The sequence below is a fragment of the Pristiophorus japonicus genome, chromosome 14, assembly GCF_044704955.1.
Source record: "Pristiophorus japonicus isolate sPriJap1 chromosome 14, sPriJap1.hap1, whole genome shotgun sequence".
NCBI classification, from domain to species: Eukaryota; Metazoa; Chordata; class Chondrichthyes; family Pristiophoridae; genus Pristiophorus; species Pristiophorus japonicus.
In genome coordinates this window covers 116,323,991-116,344,988 of record NC_091990.1, presented here as the reverse complement: position 1 = coordinate 116,344,988, position 20,998 = coordinate 116,323,991, and the positions used below count along the sequence as shown (strand labels likewise).

Below are 20,998 nucleotides of genomic sequence, written 5' to 3'. Positions count from 1 at the left end.
ATGGGCAGCACAGCCACCACCACTGGCAACCTGCCTCAGAACAGCCCTACACCCTCTGGCCACGAGGGCCAACACCAGGAGTGAGAGGCCAATACCCTCCAGCTTTCCTGGCAAAACCGGAGATGGCCAGACTCTCATCCCAATTGGAGGACAAGGAGCCCACACCGTCCTGTCCACTGCCCACCACCACACAACTACCCACATCACAGACTATGCACCCTACCCACTGCTACAATGGCTACCCCACTGAGGGATCCCACAACAGTGGCACCCACGTAGTCTGTGTGTGAAGGGGGAGAAATGTATGAGGCCAGCTTCATGTACAGGGATCACACCTGGCACCCACACAACCCTCACTACACCTGGCACCTACACAACCCTCACCACAACCTCCCAAAACCCACTACTGATCACCTCCCCAGGTCATTACAAAAAGGACTTGAAAAATGCTGAGGGAGGCGTGTTGTTATGTATGCTTGCTTGTATTGTTATTTGATTTTTGTAACACTGAATGTACTTACACTGTACACACCTTACTATACACCAGAGGGTGCTGCTGCTGGAGACCTAAGTGTTACCTACACACTGCAGGTAACCCAGTAGAAAAGAGAGCTCACAGCTTGGTGCCCTCACTCGAGGAGCTGCAAATAAAGCACTACGATCTACACAGTTTAAGTACCATACCCTGCCTCGTGGAGTCATTATCAAAGGTGCCTGCATACACTGCACGAAACTTCTCAAATTATGAATTTTCCTGACAATACGGGAATAGGATTCTATCAACATTTATCAGTAATTCGGTAGATTTCCTTAGGTAGGCGGGGAATTGTTTTTTCTTTGCTGGCTTCCACGATTAATTATTGCCCTCAGAGTTACGCCTGGTTACAAGTGCTTTGATCACATGGTTTTTGTGACTAGCAACTGTTGCTAGAGATCCCAGGCTTCAGTTCTTGCCAATACTTCAGTGTGGAAGAGTTTATCAGTGGAGAACCTTGATGATTGTTGCAAAACTTTGAAAGAAAACATCAAAGAGACGCAAAAATAACTTCATAGAATTTTAATGCAGGTAAATCAGAATCTTTTGATAGTTTTGTTCTTAATGAAAGCACTTCTTGTCTCCCCTTTTAAGTATTACAGGGACTGAGATATCTGAAAGGGTTGAGTAAAGAACAAAAACAACTTCAAAACTAAACAAGTAAATGCCTCAATTTCTGTAGTTTAAAATGTACTGAAAACTAATGGGAGTGCAGAATTTTACTTTAATGTGAGGACCTGGATTCCACTTTAGTAGGCCTCAAATTATTTGTTGTTTTTAGTCCCATAAACATATATTCTAACAAATAATTGCAGCTGGCTCTATTAATTTTAAACTAGCAATGCAAAACTGAATCAGAACCATGTAAGAAATCAGGACAACTATTCAAGAAAAAAAATTAAAACTGGGTATCTCATTTATTGCCCATCCCTATTTACCCTTGAGACGGTGGTGATGAGCTGCCTTCTTAAACCGCTACAGTCCATGTGGTGAATGTACTCCCACAGTGCTGTTAGGGAGGGAATTCCAGGATTTTCACCCAGCGACGTTGAAGGAACGGCCGATATATTTCCAAGTCAGAATGGTGTGTAACTTGGAGGGGAACTTGCAGGTGTTACCATGCGCCTGCTGCTTTTGACCTTCTAGGTGGTAGAGGTCGTGGGTTTGAGAGCTGCTGTCGAGGAAGCCTTGGCGAGTTGCTGCAATGCATCTTGTAGATGGTGCACACTGCAAAATGAAGAGTGAATAGTGAGTAGAACACTGAGGCATTGGGATCAGGAGCCTCCCCAGTAAAGTTCAGTGGTGCCAACCATTAAAAATGAAATACACCATAACATTTTTTTTAAAAGCCTTAAATTCAAACTCTGATTTTTGTCAATGACCCAGTTATACTAACGTGTATAAATATATCAAATACATGCTGATGGATTGAAGGGCATAGTCCCACTTTATTTTATGCTCACCTCTGGCAACTGTACAGTGTAAATACGTGGATATTTTTAAATACAGCACGGACACGTGTTGACAGTTATATTATCTGTCCAAATTTAAAATGAGCACTGGCAACAGCAAATGGCAATCAGAATTAGATGGGTGCAGCATGTAATATGGGGGGACAGGACATACAGACAGACAAAAAGGGTGAGAAAAAAACATCAGGTCAATCAAACCCACCCAATCTAGTTAATGGTAAAACCTCACACACTTAACCATACTATCTCTTGGGAGAGAGAGATAAAAGCTAGAGAAAACCTGAGGACAATTCAGGAGAAAATCAGAAATTCCTCTCCCACTCTGATGTAGTCAAGCAATGCTCTTGAAGACAGCGGGTGCCCAAGAATTAACTAACCCCCTTTAAATGGAATTGCCCTCTTTCAGAAAATTGTCAGTTTCCCTTTTAAGGGACTGTAATGACTCCACGCAGTGGGTGGAAGGGAGGGATTCATAAGAACACAAGAACATAAGAAATAGGAGCAAGAGTAGGCCATTTGGCCCTGCGAGCCTGCTCCACCATTCACTAAGATCACGGCTGATCTGATATTGGCCTCAACTCCACTTTCCTCCCCATAACCGTTGACTCCCCTATAGTTCAAAAATCTGTCTAACTCCACCTTAAATATATTCAATGACCCAGCCTCCACAGCTCTCTGAGGAAGAAAATTTCAAAGATTCACAACCTCAGAGAGAAGAAATTCCTCCTCATCTCCGTCTTAAATGGGCGACCCCTTATTCTGAAACGATGCCCCCTAGTTCTAGATTCCCTAAAGAGGGGAAACATCCTCTCAGCATCTATCCTGTCAAGCCCCATCAGAATCTTATGTGTCAATAAGATCACCTCTCATTCTGCTAAATTCCAATGAGTATAGACCCAACCTTCTCAACCTTTCTTCATAAGACAACCCCTTCATCTCCAGAATCAATGTAGTGAACCTTCTCCAAACAGCCTCCAATGCAAGTATATCCTTCCTTAAATATGGAGACCAAAACTGTAGTGTATGAATGAAGAGCCTCACCAGATACTGCGAGCTCAAAGTAAAGTGTGACCTTAGTCTTTTATTGCAGGTCTCCAGAGTGCCTCTCCAGCCTGTGAGGCCTCCTTAAGTATAGATGCTCCCAAGGGGTTGTGGGATCCCTTGGAACTCCAGGGGATGAGCCCTCTGGTGATTAAACAAGGTATTTACAGGTTTCCATACATAATAACATTCCCCCTCAAAGTCAAAAGTGTAACTATTTACAAGGTGAGTCGATCTGGGGCCTTTCTTTCCCTGGTTGATCGTCTCGGTGCAAATGCTGGTTTTGGTGAATTGTCTGTTGGGCCCTCGCTGGGCTGCTGTGCAGCTGGCCTTGCTGGGCTGCCTGGTGTGGTGAATCCTGCTGGGCTGTTGCGGGTGATGGATTCTGCTTCGTGGTCAACCGCTGTTTCGGTTGCCACTGGTATGTGTGTTGGGGGGTCAAAAAAGGTAGGGTCTAATGTGGGTTGCTCTGGATATCTGGAATCTGAGTTTGGTTTGGTCCAAGTGTTTCCTGTAGATGAGTCCATTTGAAAGTTTGACCCGAAACACCCTACTCCCCTCTTTGGCCATGACAGTGCCGGGAAGCCACTTGTCCATAGTTCAACACAAATACAGGGTCATTAATCTCAATTTCGCGTGACACATTTGCGCTATCATGATATGTACTTTGTTGAAGCCGCCTGCTCTCTACCTCTTCGTGTAGATCAGGGTGGACTAACGAGAGCCTTGAGTGCCCTTTTCATGAGCAGTTCAGCGGGTGGAATCCCAGTGAGCGAGTGGGATCTCGTGCGGTAACTAAGCAGGACCTGGTTCGAACAGCGAGGGGAACTTGTTTAGGACCTGGGCACACGAAGTGTCGTCGATGGGCGAGAGCGCTCGGACGTCGTCCCAGTTCCAGCGTATCTTTCCCAGCCAGCTCCTGCTGAGCAGCCTGGGGCCATCGCCCGGTACCACCCAGAGTGGTAACTTGTGCACCGCTCCATTGTAGGAGACCTTTACAGTTGCACTGCCGATTACGGGAATCAGTTCCATTGTGTAAGTTCTCAGTTTAGTGCGAATGGGAGTCAGGACTGGCCTTGAGGCCTTGCTGCACTACAACTTATCGAAAGTCTTTTTGCTCATAATTGACTGGCTCGCGCCTGTGTCCAGCTGCATTGACATCAGGAGTCCATTTAATTCAACCTTCAGCATTATCGGGGGACACTTTGTGGTTAATGGTGCACTCCATATACGTCTGCCTCCTCGGTCTGAGGCTCTGGTTCGTCGTGATCCACCGTGGATTTGTCCTCCTCTGCAACATGGTGGTTTGCAGGATTAGCAGGGTTTGCAGCTCGCCTGCACATACGTTGGAGATGTCCCATTGTTCCACAGCCCTTGCAAACGTATCCTTTAAAGCGGCATGAATGGAAATGATGATGACCCCCGCAGCGCCAACAAGGTGTGAATGGCCTAGCATTCATCACCCTTGATGGTGGACTCTGAGACATCTGCAGATGTGCAGCTGCAGGCATGTGAGGTTGCCCTGTACGTTACGATTTGAAAACAACATTACTTTGTTCACAGTACTTGTAGCAGCACTCGTGTGCTGAGAGATTTGCTTGGTATTGTCACTGGTGGCGATGAACGCCTGGGCTATTGCTATGGCTTTACTCAAGGTTGGGGTCTCTACAGTCAAAAGTTTGCGAAGTATTACTTCATGGCCAATGCCAAGTAAAAGAAGTCCCTGAGCATGTGCTCCAAATGTCCTTCAAATTCGTAATGTCTTGCAAGGCGTCTTAGCTCGGCGACATAGCTCGCCACTTCCTGACCTTCAGATCTCTTGCGCGTGTAGAACTGGTACCTTGCCATCAGAACACTTTCCTTCGGGTTAAGATGCTCCCGGACCAGTGTGCACAAATCATCATACGATTTCTCTGTGGGTTTCGCTGGAGCAAGCAGATTTTTCATGAGGCCATAGGTTGGTGCCCCGCAGACGGTGAAGAGAATCGCCCATCGTTTGGCTCCTTCCAGCTCGTTGGCCATGAAGTATTGGTCAAGTCGCTCCACGAACGTTTCTCAATCATCTCCCTCCAAAAGTTTCTCCAGGATGCCCACTGTTCTCTGCATCGTTGCGGTGGGGTTCTGTATCTGTATCTCATCGCCAGTTGTAGTGTATGAATGGAGAGCCTGACTAGATACTATGAGCTCAAAGTAAAGTGTGAATTTAGTCTTTTATTGCAGGTCTCCAGAGTGTCTCTCCAGCCTCCTTAAGTACATGTGCTCCCAAGGGGTTGTGGGATCCCTTGGGACTCCAGGGGATGAGCCTTTTGGTGGCTAAACAAGGTATTTACAGGTTTACATATATAACAAAAACTGTACGCAGTACTCTAGGTGAGGCCTCACCAATACCCTCTACAGTTGTAGCAGGATTTCTCTGCTTTTATACTCCAACCCCCTTGCAATAAAGGCCAACATTCCATTTCCCTTCCTGATTATTTGCTGTACCTGCATACTAACTTTTTGTGTTTCATACACAAGGACCCCCAAGTGTCTCTGTACTGCAGCACTTTGCAATTTTTCTCCATTTAAATTATAATTTTCTTTTCTATTATTTCTGCCAAAGTGGATAACCTCACATTTTCCCACATTATACTCCATTTGCAAAATTTTTGCCCACTCCCTGAGCCTGTCTACATCCCTTTGCAGATTTCTTGTGCCCTCCTCACAATTTGCTCTCCCACCCATCTTTGTATCATCAGCAAACCTGGCTACATTACATTCGGTCCCTTTATCCAAGTCATTAATGTCATGTATCTTACATTATTATATGTAACTGTATCCTAACATGCTATACATGACTGTAATAAGATATGACCTGTAACCACCAGCATACCTTACCACCAGGGGTGCACTTGCAAGAGACAGATATATAAGGACAGGTCTCAGGCAAGTGCAGCATTCCAGAGCTGTGAAATAAAGGTGCAGGTCCAGAGTGACCTTGACTTCACTACATGCCTCGTGTGAATCTGTACTGAGGGGACAGGACTTTACAGTGGCAACGAGTTACGGGATTACAGAATCCACAGAATGGCGAACAACGGATCAGATGAAAAGTACAATGCTGGAGACAATTGGGAGGACTTTATAGAAAGGCTCCAGCAAAGCTTTGTAACCAAAGACTGGTTAGGAGACGACAAAGCAGACAAGAGAAGAGCCCATCTCTTGACCAGCTGTGGCTCAAAAACATACGCTTTAATGAAGGATCTGCTGGCACCTGAGAAACCAGCAAGCAAGTTGTTTGAAGAATTGAGCACACTGATAAGAGACCACCTGAAGCCAGCAAGCAGCCTACACATGGCCAGACACAGGTTCTACAACTACAGACGCTGTGTGGGCCAGAGCATACCCGACTCAGTGGCGGAACTTCGGAGGTTGGCTAGTTTATGTGAGTTCTCCAATGAACTGAGGAGAGAAATGCTGAGAGACTTTTTCATTGAAGGAATAGGCCACGCAGGCATATTCTGAAAGCTTATAGAGACCAAGAACCTGACCTTAGAGGCAGCAGCACTGGTTGCACAGACATTTTTGGTAGGGGAAGAAGAAACAATGTTGATTTACAATGCAGGTACGACAACTAATGAAATATCGGAACAAGAAGTTCACAGCATTAAACAAGCTGCTATCCCCACACACAGACAAAACCGGGAGAACAGGCTCTCGACAGCAGGCAGTGGCGCCACAAGCCATCAAGGGCCACAGGAACGGCCGTTCCCACCTCATCAACCCACAATGCGAGCAATCAACTACAAACTGAGAGAAGCTCAAGAGAGATCAGCCAGATGCAGCTCATTCTTTGGGAACAATAGAAGCAGTCTGTGCTGGAGGTGTGGGGGTGGGCACTCATCAAGGGGATGTCGATTTCAGCAGGCTGTTTGCAGGAACTGTGAATATACAGGGCATTTGGCTCGCATGTGCAAAAAAACGGCAGCTCGGCTGGTATATGAATCGGATGGGTCGGAAAATGGACCAGAAGACGGTGGGGACAGTACCCGGGACACCGATATACAGCGGGTCAACACGATCAATGGCCACTGCTCCTACAACAGGACGCCTCCTATATTGATGAGGGTCCTACTCAACGGGATACCTGTCAACATGGAGCTGGATACGGGAGCGAGTCAATCTCTCATGGGCGCTCAACAATTTGAACAACTGTGGCCGCATAAAAGCGACAGACCAAAACTCACAAGGGTCGACACCAAACTAAGGACCTATACCAAAGAAATCGTACCAGCCCTCGGCAGCGCCATGCTCTCTGTCACACACAAAGGGACAGTGAACCGACTTCCCCTGTGGATTGTCCCTTGAGACCACCCAGCACTGCTGGGGAGAAGCTGGCTGGCAAAACTAAACTGGAAATGGGATGATGTCCATGCCATGTCATTAGAGGAACGGACCTCCTGCTCAACAGTTATAAAGCAGCCAGGTGTGGGCACTTTCAAAGGGGCCAAAGTCAAAATCTACATCACACAGGATGCTAGACCGGTCCATCACAAGGCCAGAGCTGTACCCTATGTGATGAGGGAAAAGATTGAACATGAACTAGACAGTCTTCTACAGGATGGCATTATATCACCTGTGGAATTTAGCGACTGGGCAAGTCCCATTGTCCCAGTCATGAAGCCTGATGGATCTGTACGAATCTGTGGGGACTACAAATCTACCATAAACAGAGTCTCCCTACAGGACCAGTACCCGCTGCCCAGAGCGGAGGACTTATTTGCCACATTGGCTGGAGGTAAACTTTTCTCAAAACTAGACCTCACATCTGCGTACATGATGCAATAATTGACCGAAGAATCCAAGCTACTCACCACCATCAACACACATCGAGGCCTTTTCATGTACAATCGATGCCCATTCGGCATCAGGTCGGCAGCTGCCATATTCCAGCGCAACATGGAGAGCCTGCTCAAGTCCATCCCGTGGACGGTTGTATTTCAAGACGACATACTTATCACGGGCAGGGACACCGACTCCCATCTCCGCAATCTTGAGGAGACTCCCATCTCCGTACTTTGGAGGAAGTACTAAAGCGGTTGGATCGGGTAGGCCTACGAGTCAATAAATCCAAGTGCCTGTTTCTCACATCCGAGGTTGAATTTTTGGGCAGAAGGATTACCGCTGATGGAATCCGCCCAACACAGTCCAAAACAGAAGCAATTCGCCTGACACCCAGGCCTCGGAATGTCTCAGAACTGCGCACCTTTCTTGGGCTACTCAATTACTTTGGGAACTTTATGCAGAACTGAAGCACGCTGCTGGAGCCTCTCTACGTGCTACTCAGGAAGGGGTGCGATTGGTTTTGGGGGGACGCCCAGGAACGCGCCTTCAATAAGGCACGGAACCTTCTGTGTTCCAACAGTGTTTCGACTTTCTTTAATCCAGGTAAAAAGCTAGTTCTTACATACGATGCATCAGCGTATGGGGTCGGGTGCGTTTTGCAACATGTCAATAGTGCAGGCAAATTACAATCCATAGCTTATGCCTCCAGGTCACTTTCGCGGGCGGAGCGCGGGTACGGAATGGTAGAGAAGGAGGCGCTCGCGTGCGTGTACGGTGTCAAAAAGATGCACCAATACCTTTTCGGGGCCAAGTTCGCATTAGAAACCGACCACAAGCCCCTCACGTCCCTCCTATCCGAAAGCAAGGCAATAAACGGCAACGCCTTGGCATGAATTCAACGGTGGGCACTCATGCTGCCGTCCTACGACTATACCATAAGGCACAAACCAGGCACAGACAACTGTGCCGACGCGCTCAGCAGGCTACCCCTGGCGACCACGGAAGGGTCTGGCGAACAGGACTGTGAGACAGTCATGGCAATCAATGCCTTTGAGTCCACAGATTCGCCCATGATGGCTCGCCAAATCAGAGCCTGGACGGCCAACAACCCCACGTTATCCTTAGTAAAAAGGTGTGTCCTAACCGGTGACTGGGCCGAGGCTTGCGATGTCTGCCCCGAGGAATTAAAACCCTTTCACAGGCGCATGCATGAGCTATCACTATAAGCAGACTGCTTGATGTGGGGCAGCCGAGTAGTCATGCCTCTGCGAGGCAGAGAGGCATTTGTTCGGGAGCTCCACCGCGAGCACCCGGGGATCATTCTCATGAAGGCCATAGCCAGATCCCACGTCTGGTGGCCTGGTATTGACGCAGACTTGGAGCTCTGCGTCCGAAGGTGCACCATTTGTGCCCAACTCAGCAATGCCCCCAGGGAGGCTCCCCTGAGCCCCTGGCCCTGGCCTACCAAACCGTGGTCGCGGGTGCACGTAGACCATGTGGGCCCATTCATGGGCAAAATGTTCCTCGTAGTTGTAGATTCATTTTCAAAGTGGATCAAATGCACCATTTTAAACTCGAGCACAACCTCCACCACTGTGGAGAGCCACGCAACCATGTTTGCAACGCACGGAATCCCTGACATATTGGTCAGTGACAATAGTCCGTGCTTCACCAGCGCAGAAATCCAAGACTTTATAATTGACCACGGCATAAATCACGTCAAGTCGGCACCGTTCAAGCCGGCCTCCAACGGCCAGGCGGAGAGAGCAATGCAAATCATTAAACAAGGCATGCTTAAAATCCAAGGTCCCACGCTGCAGGGTCGCCTGTCGCGACTTCTGCTGGCATACAGATCTCGTCCGCACTCACTGACTGGGATCCCCCCCCGCGCAACTGTTGATGAAAAGGACTTTAAAAACAAGGCTCTCATTAATCCTCCCAGACATGCACGAAATCGTTGAGGCAAAGCACCGTAAGCTGACTGAATACCATGACAGAAATTCGAGGGGGAGATGGAATGAGATAGGGGACAAAGTGTTTGTGCTAAACTATGTCAGACGTCCCAAATGGCTTGCAGGGACAGTAACGGGCAAGGAAGGAAACAGGCTACTGGTAATACAAATGGACAATGGCAAAACCTGCCGGAGGCATGTAGACCAAGTCAAAAGCAGATTTACCAACAACACTGCGGAACCAGAGGCAGACTACAATGTGGAACTCACACCACACCTGGTGGACAGACAGAGGGAATAACCTGAGGAAAGGGCAATCCCAACAGACCGCCCAGGCGAGTCAACAACAATCACACCAATCGAAACAGACAGCTCAGGCGAGATACCAGCAACCACACCCAAAGAAAAACAGAAACCAAGGCAAACAACTGAACCACAACTCAGACGCTCCACACGAGAGCGTAGACCACCTGAGAGACTGAACCTATAAAGACAATAAGACCTTGGGGGAGGGTGATGTCATGTATCTTACATTATTATATATAACTGTATCCTAACATGCTATACATGACTGTAATAAGATATGACCTGTAACCACCAACATACCTTACCACCAGGGGTGCACTTGCAAGAGACAGGTATATAAGGACAGGTCTCAGGCAAATTCAGCATTCCAGACTGTGAAATAAAGGTGCAGTCCAGAGTGACCTTGACTTCACTACGTGCCTCGTGTGAATCTGTACTGAGGGGACAGGACTTTACAATTAATATAGATTGTAAATAGTTGAGGCCCAAGCACTGATTCCTGCAGCACCCTACTAGTTACTGTTTGCCAACCGGAGAAGATCCATTTATCCCGACTCTCTGATTTCTGTTAGTTAGCCAATCCTCTATCCATGCTAATATATTACCCCCAACCCTGTGAACGTTTATCTTGTGCAGTAACCTATTATGTGGCACCTTATCGAATGCCTTCTGGAAATCCAAATACACCACATCCACTGGTTCTCCCTTATCCACCTTGCTTGTTACACCCTCAAAGAACTCCAGCAAATTTATCAAACATAATTTCCCTTTCATTAAACCATGTTGACTCTGCTTGATTGAAATTGCTTTTCTAAATGTCCTGCTACTGCTTCCTTAATAATGGACTCCAGCATTTTCACAACAGCAAATGTTAGGCTAACTGATCTATAGTTTCCTGCTTTAAGTCTGCCTCCTTTTTTAAATAGTGGTGTTACATTTGCGGTTTTCCAATCCGCTGGGACCTCCCCAGAATCCAGGGAATTTTGGTAAATTACAACGAATGCATCTACTATATCTGCAGCCACTTCTTTTAAGACCCTAGGATGCAAGCCATCAGATCCAGGGGACTTGTCCGCCTTTAGTCCCATTATTTTACCGAGCACTACTTCTTTAGTGATAGTGATTTTATTAAATTCCTCCCTCCCTATTGCCCCTTGATTATCCACTATTGGGATGTTTTTAGTGCCTTCTACTGTGAAGACCAATACAAATTATTTGTTCAAAGCCTCTGCCGTTTCCCTGTTCCACATTATTAAGTCCCCTGTCTCACCCGCTAAGGGACCAACATTTACTTTATCCAAGTCTAGAGGTAACAAAGGCTTGGATGTGGATGAGCTGAGGCAAAGGAGGAGACCGGCGATGTTACAAAATTGGAAATAGACGGTCTTAGTTATACTGCGGATATGTGGTTGAAAGCTGATTTCAGGGTCTAATATGACACCAACAGTTGCGAACAGTCTGGTTCAGCCTCAGACAGAAGTTCGATCTCGTAAATCTTCATTGCACTGCTTCTAAGACACCCTCAAAGCCCTCTTGATAAAATGCAATATCCCCACCAATACCTAGGAGTCCCTGGCCAAAGACCGCCCTAAGTGGAGGAAGTGCATCCGGGACGACGCTGAGCACCTCGAGTCTCATCGCCGAGAGCATGCAGAAACCAAGCGCAGGCAGCAGAAGGAGCGTGCGGCAAACCAATCCCACCCACCCTTTCCTTCAACGACTGTCTGTCCCACCTGTGACAGAGACTGTAATTCCCATATTGGACTGTTCAGTCACCTAAGAACTCACTTTTAGAGTGGAAGCAAGTCTTTCTCGATTTCAAGGGACTGCCTGTGAGAGAGATGGGCCTCTAAGGCAATTATATCCTTTCTCAGATAAAGAGTAATAATGGGTATAGTCTCTGCTAGGGTCGGCAAAGACACAGCCCTCTGGGGAGGTGTAATTGGCAGAGAGGGGGTAGGGAAATCCAACTCCAACGGCACCCTTCTCCTGACAAAATGTCTAGAACACAACCTCCTCATCACCAACACCCTGTTCTGCCAGAGGGACAAATACAAGATATCGTGACAACACCCTCGCTCCAATCACTGGCACCTGCTGGACTATGTCATCGTCCGAGCCAAGGATTGCAAGGGTGTACGCATCACCCGCGCCATGATGGGAGCTGATGACTGCTGGACGGATCATCGCCTAATCCGATCCATCATCAATATTAACATAGCCCCAAAGCAGAGAGGACAGCAGAAGCAGTGCCGCAAAAATATTAATACCGGGGCACTTCAAGATCCAGCTAAGAGAGCGCTATACAACCAGCGCCTCACAGCCAATCTGGCGTGCCTTGATGGCCCTGAGATGCTCAATGCCCACAGCGCTTGGTCTGCCCTCCAGGCCTCCATAACCAGTGCCTGTGAAAAGACACTTGGTTACTCAACCAGAAAACATCATGACTGGTTTGATGAAAAAGATCAGATGATTCAAGAACTAATAGATCGTAAGCACAGAGCATTTTTGAGCCTCAAGCAATAGCCAAACTCGGGAGCTGCAAAGCAACGTTACAAACAGCTCAAGGCTGAGGTACAACAAAAAACCCGGGATCTAAAGAATAGGTGGTGGATGGAGAAAGCGCAGGTAATACAACAACTAGCTGACAGCCATGACATACGAGGATTCTTCACTGCAGTCAAGGCCACCTACGGGCCAAACTCCCAAGGCCCCACCCCACTCCTGGCAAAGAACGTGGAAACACTCATCAAGGACACTGAGGCTGTCAGGACCCGCTGGAAGGAGCAGTTTGAAGATCTCCTCAATCGAGACTCTGCCTTTGACTCGAGTGTTCTCAACTCCATCCCGCAGCATGCATCCCTCCACCACCTCAGTGAAACTCCAACATTGCAAGAAGTAGGCAAAGCCATAAAACAGCTCAAGAATAATAAGGCTACGGGTGCGGATGGAATTCCTGCTGAGGCGCTAAAATATGGCGGAGAAGCGCTGTTGGCGTGGATACATGACCTCATCTCTCATTTGGAGGGAGGAGAGCTTGCCGGGAGATCTCAGAGATGCAGTGAGCATGACCATCTTTAAAAAGGGGAACAAATCCGACTGTGGCAACTGCAGGTGAATCTCCCTACTATCAACTACTGGGAAGGTTGTAGCTAGAGACCTCCTCAACCGTCTTCTCCCTGTGGCCAAGGAGCTCCTCCCGGAGTCACAGTGCAGATTTTGTCCCCTATGGGGAACAACGGACATGATCTTTGCAGCACGACAACTGCAGGAAAAATGCAGGGAGCAGCGCCAGCCCTTATACATGGCCTTTTTCGACCTTACAAAGGCCTTTAACACTGTCGACCGTGAGAGCTTATGGAGCGTCCTCCGTTTTGGATGCCCCCAAAAGTTTGTCAACATCCTTCGCCTGCTCCACGACGATATGCAGGCTGTGATCCTTACCAGTGGATTCATTACAGACCCATTCCACATCCGAATTGGGGTCAAACAGGGTTGCATCATCGCTCCAATCCTCTTTTCAATCTTCCTCGCTGCCATGCTCTACCTCACTGTCAACAAGCTCCCCGCCGGAATGGAACTAAACGACAGAACCAATGGGAAGCTGTTTAACCTTCGCCGCCTCCAGGCCAGGTATGCGGACGAAGCCTGCACCTGCGCACATTCGGAGACTGAACTCCAGGATATAGTCAATGTATTCACCGAGGCATATGAAAGCATGGGCCTTATGCTTAACGTCCATAAGACAAAGGTCCTACATCAACCTGTCCCCGCCGCACAGCACTATCCCCCAGTCATCAAGATTCATGGCGCGGCTCTCAACAATCTGGACAACTTCCCATACCTCGGGAGCCTCTTGTCAACAAAGGCAGACATTGATGCGGAGATTCAACATCGCCTCCAGTGTGCCAGTGCAGCCTTCGGCCGCCTGAGGAAAAGAGTGTTCGAAGACCAAGCCCTCAAACCTACCACCAAGCTCATGGTCTACAGAGCTGTAGTAATACCCGCCCTCCTATATGGGTCAGAGACATGGAAGACTTACAGAAGACACATCAAGTCGCTGGAGATATATCACCAACGATGTCTCTGCATGATCCTGCAAATCCCCTAGGAGGACAGACGCACCAACATCAGTGTCCTTGCCCAGGCTAACATCCCCAGCATTGAAGCACTGACCACGCTAGATCAGCTTCGTTGGGCAGGCCACTTAGTTCGCATGCCAGACACGAGAATCCCTAAACAACTGCTATATGCGAAGCTCCTTCATGGCAAACGAACCAAAAGTGGGCAGCGGAAACGGTACAAGGACACCCTCAAAGCCTCCCTGGTGAAGTGCGACATCACCACTGATGCCTGGGAGTCCCTGGCCCAAGACCGCCCTAAGTGGCAGAAGTGAATCCGCAAGGGTGCTGAGCACCTCGACTCTCAACGCCGAGAGCATGCAGAAATCATGCGCAGACAGCGGAAAGAGCGTGCTGCAAATCAGTCCCACCCTCCCCTTCCCTTAATGACTATCTGTCCCACCTGTGACAAAGTCTGTGGCTCTTGTATTGGACTGTTCAGCCACCAAAGAACTCACTTCAGGAGTGGAAGCAAGTCTTCCTCGATTCCAAGGGACTGCCTATGATGATGATGATGTTCCTCACTGAAAAGGATTGACGAATTCACCCTACCCTCACATGTTGGAAAACACTTCTCACTGTTTCCTACTAATTTACTTTTGAAAGCAATAATTTTATGTCAGTTAAATCCATAAAAAAGAGAAGAAAAAGTATGGCCCCCAGACATAACACAACATAGGCTATTGTCAACTCACATCACACAACAGAGACTATATCCGATTAAGCAGTCACCAAAATGAATGAAAGCTTCCCTCTGTTTTTATTTAATTTAGCCCAAAGACATAAGATGTATTGACTCCAATTTTGGTGCTGTAATTGGTAAACTGTTGTCCCTCAAGTTACAGAAGTGACCGTGAGCATGCACCAGTGCCTGAAGCCAAAGATGCTCGGTCACTTCTGTATTCCTCAAGGCTGTATTTTTCAACTTGGTGTGTTTTGTTTATACACAGTATCCTAGATGCAGTGTTGGAGATTGTATGAGCATGATGACTTGTTTATAAGGGACATGTTTACAGCTGAGCTCAGGAAAAGATTAAGTACAAATACTCAGGATTAACAATAGTGAGCCAACACTAATACTATTTATAGGCTATGTTTTGGAGAGTACTTAGCTATTGTGTAGCTTAAACTGCGTTATTAAGTGTAAATAAACAAGTAGATAATAATATTGCCTGCCAAGCATGTTCCATTTGACAGTGCGGATTTCTAATGTTGGGGTAATGTAGATGGCTGACACCCAAAGAAGACCTACATTGGGCTAGAACCTCCACTTTTTTTGCATGCTTAATGCCCACTTAACGCCCATTTTACCGCTGATATACACTCATATATCGCCCATTTTGGCACAAAATGGAAACTGGTGGGCATTTTTAGGAAACTTATTGCCGAGCGTTACTTTCCACATGTGCTTAACGGCGAAAAAAATTATTACCGTCCGTCCACTTTTTTGGGGTGGAATCAGCAGAATGGGCGAATTCAACGCCCATAATATCGTCCAACGTTACTTTCCACACGAAATTAGCGCCGAGATTCAATATTAACGCCCGCCCACTGTTTTTGTCGTAAAGAGCATATTTACCCAAACTAGCGGCCATGGAGATCGCCCCATCGTCAATTTCACCACCTCGCACACATATCGCCCACAATATCGCTCGCCCAAAAAAACGCCCACAAAAAGTCGAACTAACCGGAACGAATCACAGTGTTATGAACGCCAGGTTCTAGAGCACATGTCGAGTCCTTTAAAAGACTGCTGTGCTTCAAACTTGGCAGAGTTCGGATGTACTCTGCAGGTCGTTGGAGTTGATGTGAACATCTCTAAAAACATCTTGACCACACTGTGACCGATTGGAATTGAAGCGGTGTGTTCGTTGGGACATTATCACTGAGGTATGCCAGCTGATAAGGGCAGATCTGCAGCCTGCCAGCACCATCTGTACTGCACTGTCCGTCGAAGTCAAAGTCACTATGGCACTGTCGTTCTACGCCTCAGGTTCTTTTCAGGCCACAGCTGGCGACATTTGCGGACTTTCTCAGCATGCCATACATCTCTGCATTCGACAGGTCACTGAAGCCCTGTACGCACGCAGGAGGGACTTGATCAGCTTCCCTATGACCAGGGCGGCACAGAGTGAGAGGGCTCCAGGATTCTCCAGAATTGCAAACTTCTCCAAGATGCAGGGAGCAATAGACTGCACGCACTTTGCGAAGCGGGCACCTTTTCAGGATGCTGAGGTTTTCAGGAACCGTAAGGGATTACACTCCCTGAATGTCTAACTGGTTGTCGACCACCAGCAAATTGTACTGGCAGTGAATGCTCAATTTCCAGGCAGCATCCATGATGCTCACATCCTGCGTGAGAGCACTGCATCTGACTTGTTTAACAATGAGCCACAAGGTCAACGCTGGATGCTTGGGGACAAAGGATATGGCCTCGCCACCTGGCTGATGATCCCCCTGCATGACACCCACACCGAGGCTGAAAGGCGATACGAGAGCCACAGAGCAACTCACAATATCGTGGAGTGCTGAAGCAGCGCAGATGCCTGGACCACTCAGGAGGCGAGCTCCAATACCACCCTGAGCAGGTAGCTAAATTCGTGGTGGTGTGCTCCATGCTACACAACTTGGCTATCAGGAGGGGACAAGAATTGCCTTTTGAGTCTGACAGTCCACCTCACCAGAGAGAGGCACAGGAGGATGAGGAGGCGGATGCTGACATCGGCCCAGATAATCAGGCTGATGCTGAAGCCATGTCCCGCCATGTCCCACCCCCCTGTAGACCGCTATATGGTGGCATGATAGCTGCAAGAGCGTTACGTCAGGAGCTCATCAATGATCGCTTTGCCTGAAAGAACGTTGGTGTTATTTACAAGGCTGACACACTGCTGGGTGTGCAGGTCATACATCAATGGTGAGCATCACCTTGGTGACAGTTAAAGTTTAAGTTGATTGAAGTTAAGTGTGATTATACCCTTTGATGTTAAGGAATCACCAGCATGTAATGGTGCAGCTATCTGAGCCAATGTGCTACAAGGTTTTATTAAATAAAAAACACTTAAACCAAACATTAGTCTGAAATCATCAGTATTTCTGTACAAACCAAACCCGTTCCCCCCCCACTTCACCTCCCCACTTCTACCCCTTCCCCTTCCCCTCCTGACTCCAAGCCGCCTGGCCGAACCGCTGCTTGGACAGATACGGGAGAGGACGGTCCCGAGGTGGGAATGTGCTCCGAGCCATAAGCAAGATGTTGCTGCTGGTTCTCATGTGTGGTTGACAATGGGGGTGTGTCACCTTGGAGTGCAGTGCGGCACTCCGGGACCACTGGGAGCTCTCTGCCACCAGTGTTCTTGGCTACCAGCTCCAGGGCCTCCTCCATCCCTTCCATATTATATCTTATTTGTTGGACAAAAACTCGGCGCCAATGATGTTCTTGGTGCTTAGTAGGCTTTTTGCTGCTGGTGAATCTCCGTCGTTCCTCCCACAACAGCCAGACAAGCACACACCACAGCCACACACGCTTTCAGGGCCTCTGAGCTCCCTCTCTCTCTGTCTCCTCTTCTGCACATGTCATGATGACCCTTGACCTCCTGAATCACGGGGATCGAGCGTTGCCATGCCGTTGCTAAGGACGGCCACACTTTACGGCAGAAGGTCAAAAAAATTTAACGCTACCGCCCATTTGATATCGCTCGCGGTAACGGCCATTTTCAAAAATGTAAACTAGGTGTTTTGAGAATGGGCGAGAAGCCGACGATCTGAAAACTTTTTTAACGCCCAAGCTGGAAATAACGCCCATTTTTGGGCGATAAGCACAAAAGTGGAGGTTCTAGCCCAATATCTTTTATTACTGCAAATGTGTAATACCCAAGAACAGACTACAGTGTGTTCAAAATGGAGACTGTTTATTTGAAGCCTGATGAACTTCTGTAGATATTGCTTATTTCTGTGGAACAACTTGCATTTATATAGTGCCTTTAATGTAGTAAAATGTCCCAAGGCGCTTCACAGGAGTATTAGCAAACAAAATTTGACACCGAGCCACATAAGGAGTTATTAGGACAGACGACCAAAAACTTTGTCACAGAGGTAGAGTTTAAGGAGCGTCTTAAGGAGAAAAGTAGAGAGGGGAAAAGGTTTAGGGAGAGAATTCCAGAGCTTCGGGCCTAGGCAGCTGAAGGCATGGCTGCCAATGGCAGAGCGATTAAAATGGGGATGTACAGGCAGCCAGAATTGGAGGTGTGCAGGGATCTCGGAGGGTTGTACGGCTGGTGGAGGTTACCAAGATAGGGAGGGGCGAGGCCATGGAAAGATTTTAAAGAAAGGATGAGAATTTTAAAATTGAGACGTTACCAGACCGGGAGCCAATGTAGATCAGCGAGCACAGGGGTGATGGGTGAGCAGGACTTGATGCGAGTTAGGATACAGGCAGCAGAGTTTTGGATGAGCTCAAGTTTATGTAGGGTGGAAGATGGGAGGCTGACCAGGAGAGCATTGGAATGGTCATGTTAAAGACTGAAAAGACGAATTTAAAGATGAAGAGCAATTTAATGTAGGATGACATATCTCTGAAGACTAATGTGAGAGTTCACTCATAAATACTGTTGTTTAGAGTAGGAATATTGCACAACTTGAGTATTTGTTTCAGGAAGGAGATATTTTGTTTCTAAAAATTGTCATACTAATTTGTTTGACCTCCAATATAACTCTGCAATAACTGTGCAACATGATCGAGATTTTGCAAGTATAATTGAGATACTGAAATGGAGGTAGGGGGAGTCTTGAAATCTGTTTGGATTTATGCAGTAAGAATTCAGCTTTCACACTGATGTTAGAAATTTGTACAGTAAACTCTTGTCCAGGTTGAACATAAGAACTTGGAGCAGGAGTAGGCCATTCGGCCCCTCAAACCTGCTCCGCCATTCAATAAGATCATGGCTGATCTTGGACCTCAACTCCACTTTTCTGCACTATCCCTTGATTCCCTTAATATCCAAAAATCTATCGATCTCAGTCTTGAATATACTCAACGACTGAGCCTCCACAGTCCTGTGGGGGAAAGAATTCCAAAGTAAAGTACAACATCAGCCTCTTTCCTCTTTTGAGTGAATGTTTCACAAATTTGTGTCAACTTAATCATTTGAGGTTGCTTATATTATTACTTATATTTTCTGTTCATCTTTGAGCTTTGAGCAAGTTTTTTGTCACTCCTCCAAATCTCTCCCTTCTTTGTTTGGTGCCTGAATTTCTTACGCCTATTTATGAAATCTTTTTGGACCTTTCTTTATTTAAAGGTAGTATATAAATACAAATCATTGTTGTTAAGGAAACAAATATTGCCAGCCAAGTTGAAGATGCTTCCTGCCAGTATCTGCCCGGTTAAACAACGCCTTGATTTCAAAATTCTCATCCTTGTTTACAAATTCCTCCATGGCCTCGCCCCTCCCTATCTCTGTAATCTCCTTCAGCCTCATAACCCCCCAAGATATCTGCACTCCTCAAATTCTGCCCTCTTGAGCATCCATGATTATAATCGCTCAACCATTGGTGGCCGTGCCTTCTGTTGCCTAGGCCCCAGGCTCTGGAATTCTCTGCCTAAACCTCTCCGCCTCTCTACCCTCCTTCAAGATGCTCCTTAAACCTATCTCTTTGACCCTTTGGTCAAATTTCTTCTTATTTGGCTATAGAGGAGAACAGACATCTCAGGGGGGTTGTGGGGTTGGAGGAGATTACTGAGATAAGGAGGGGCGAGACCATGGAGGGATTTTGAAATCAAGGCATTGTTTAACCGGAATCCAGTGTAGGTCAGCGAGCACAGGGGTAATGGGTGTGCGGGATTTGGTGCAAGTTAGGACACAGGCAGTAGAGGTTTGAATCACCTCTAGTTTACGTGGGGTAGAATGTGGGAGGCCAGCGAGGTGCGCGTCGGAATAGTCAAGTCTAGAGGTAACAAAGGCATGGATGAGGGCTTCAGCAGCGGATGAGCTGAGGCAAGGGTGGCGACGAGCGATGTTACGGAGGTGGCAATATCAGGAAGTAGTCACTTAAGGTGCAGATATCTTCAGAAGACGTGGCAGAAATAATCAGCTGGGCTGAAAGTTTATATGTAAAATGACAGGGACATTGATGATTTGGATATCTGTTTCGTAAACTAAGATTCATATCCTAGAAGTTACTTGAACATTGTGCAGGTCAGGTTGTACAATAACCATTAACTGTGCAGCAAAATAGTTCCGTGATGACCAGCCAAACTTTCAATAATTTTCTCAAATAATTATTTTTTTCCAATGTGGTTGATACTTGAATTGAAAGAAAATCAACGCTGAACAGGCATATAAACTGAACTGGCAAAGTGGATGATTAAGATATATAATTGTCTTTTGCATTTTTGTGACTCAACCTTTACTGTTAATTGAGATGGGAATTATCTCAAAATATTCTCCCTGCCTTCAGTACTGTGTTAGAGTGGAGAGGCACTTCGACTACTGTCTTTTGTAGCTCATTAGCAATTTCTTTAATGAGCTTTTTTATCTCTCTGTGATAGATAGATAATGTAACAGACAAGTGACAGATTGTTTGCCATTAATTATTTCCATGTTTCAAACCCATTACAAAGCAATTAGAAATCTGACAGCAGATTCACTCTGCATTACCGATAATCTAAAGCGATGAGAAGTGAGAGGTGATGAATATTAATGATCTCTTTTCATATAATTATCATAAATTATTACCTTATCTTTCATG

The 20,998-nt window shown here is 47.0% G+C and overlaps 1 protein-coding gene across 6 annotated transcripts in view; it reads left to right on the top strand.

Annotated features, from left to right (window-relative positions):
* Positions 1-651: 651 nt before the first annotated feature.
* The window catches only part of LOC139280046 (doublecortin domain-containing protein 1-like), a 761,217-nt gene continuing 740,870 nt past the window's right edge, over positions 652-20,998 (top strand). For 2 of the 6 annotated variants that reach the window (XM_070899506.1, XM_070899505.1), the window contains exon 1: positions 895-1,066. The gene's annotated coding sequence lies outside the window, so the exon portion shown is untranslated. Of the gene's footprint in view, positions 711-871; positions 1,067-20,998 lie in introns of those variants that run through there. The other 4 variants (XM_070899504.1, XM_070899509.1, XM_070899503.1 and 1 more) reach the window with 4 other exon arrangements.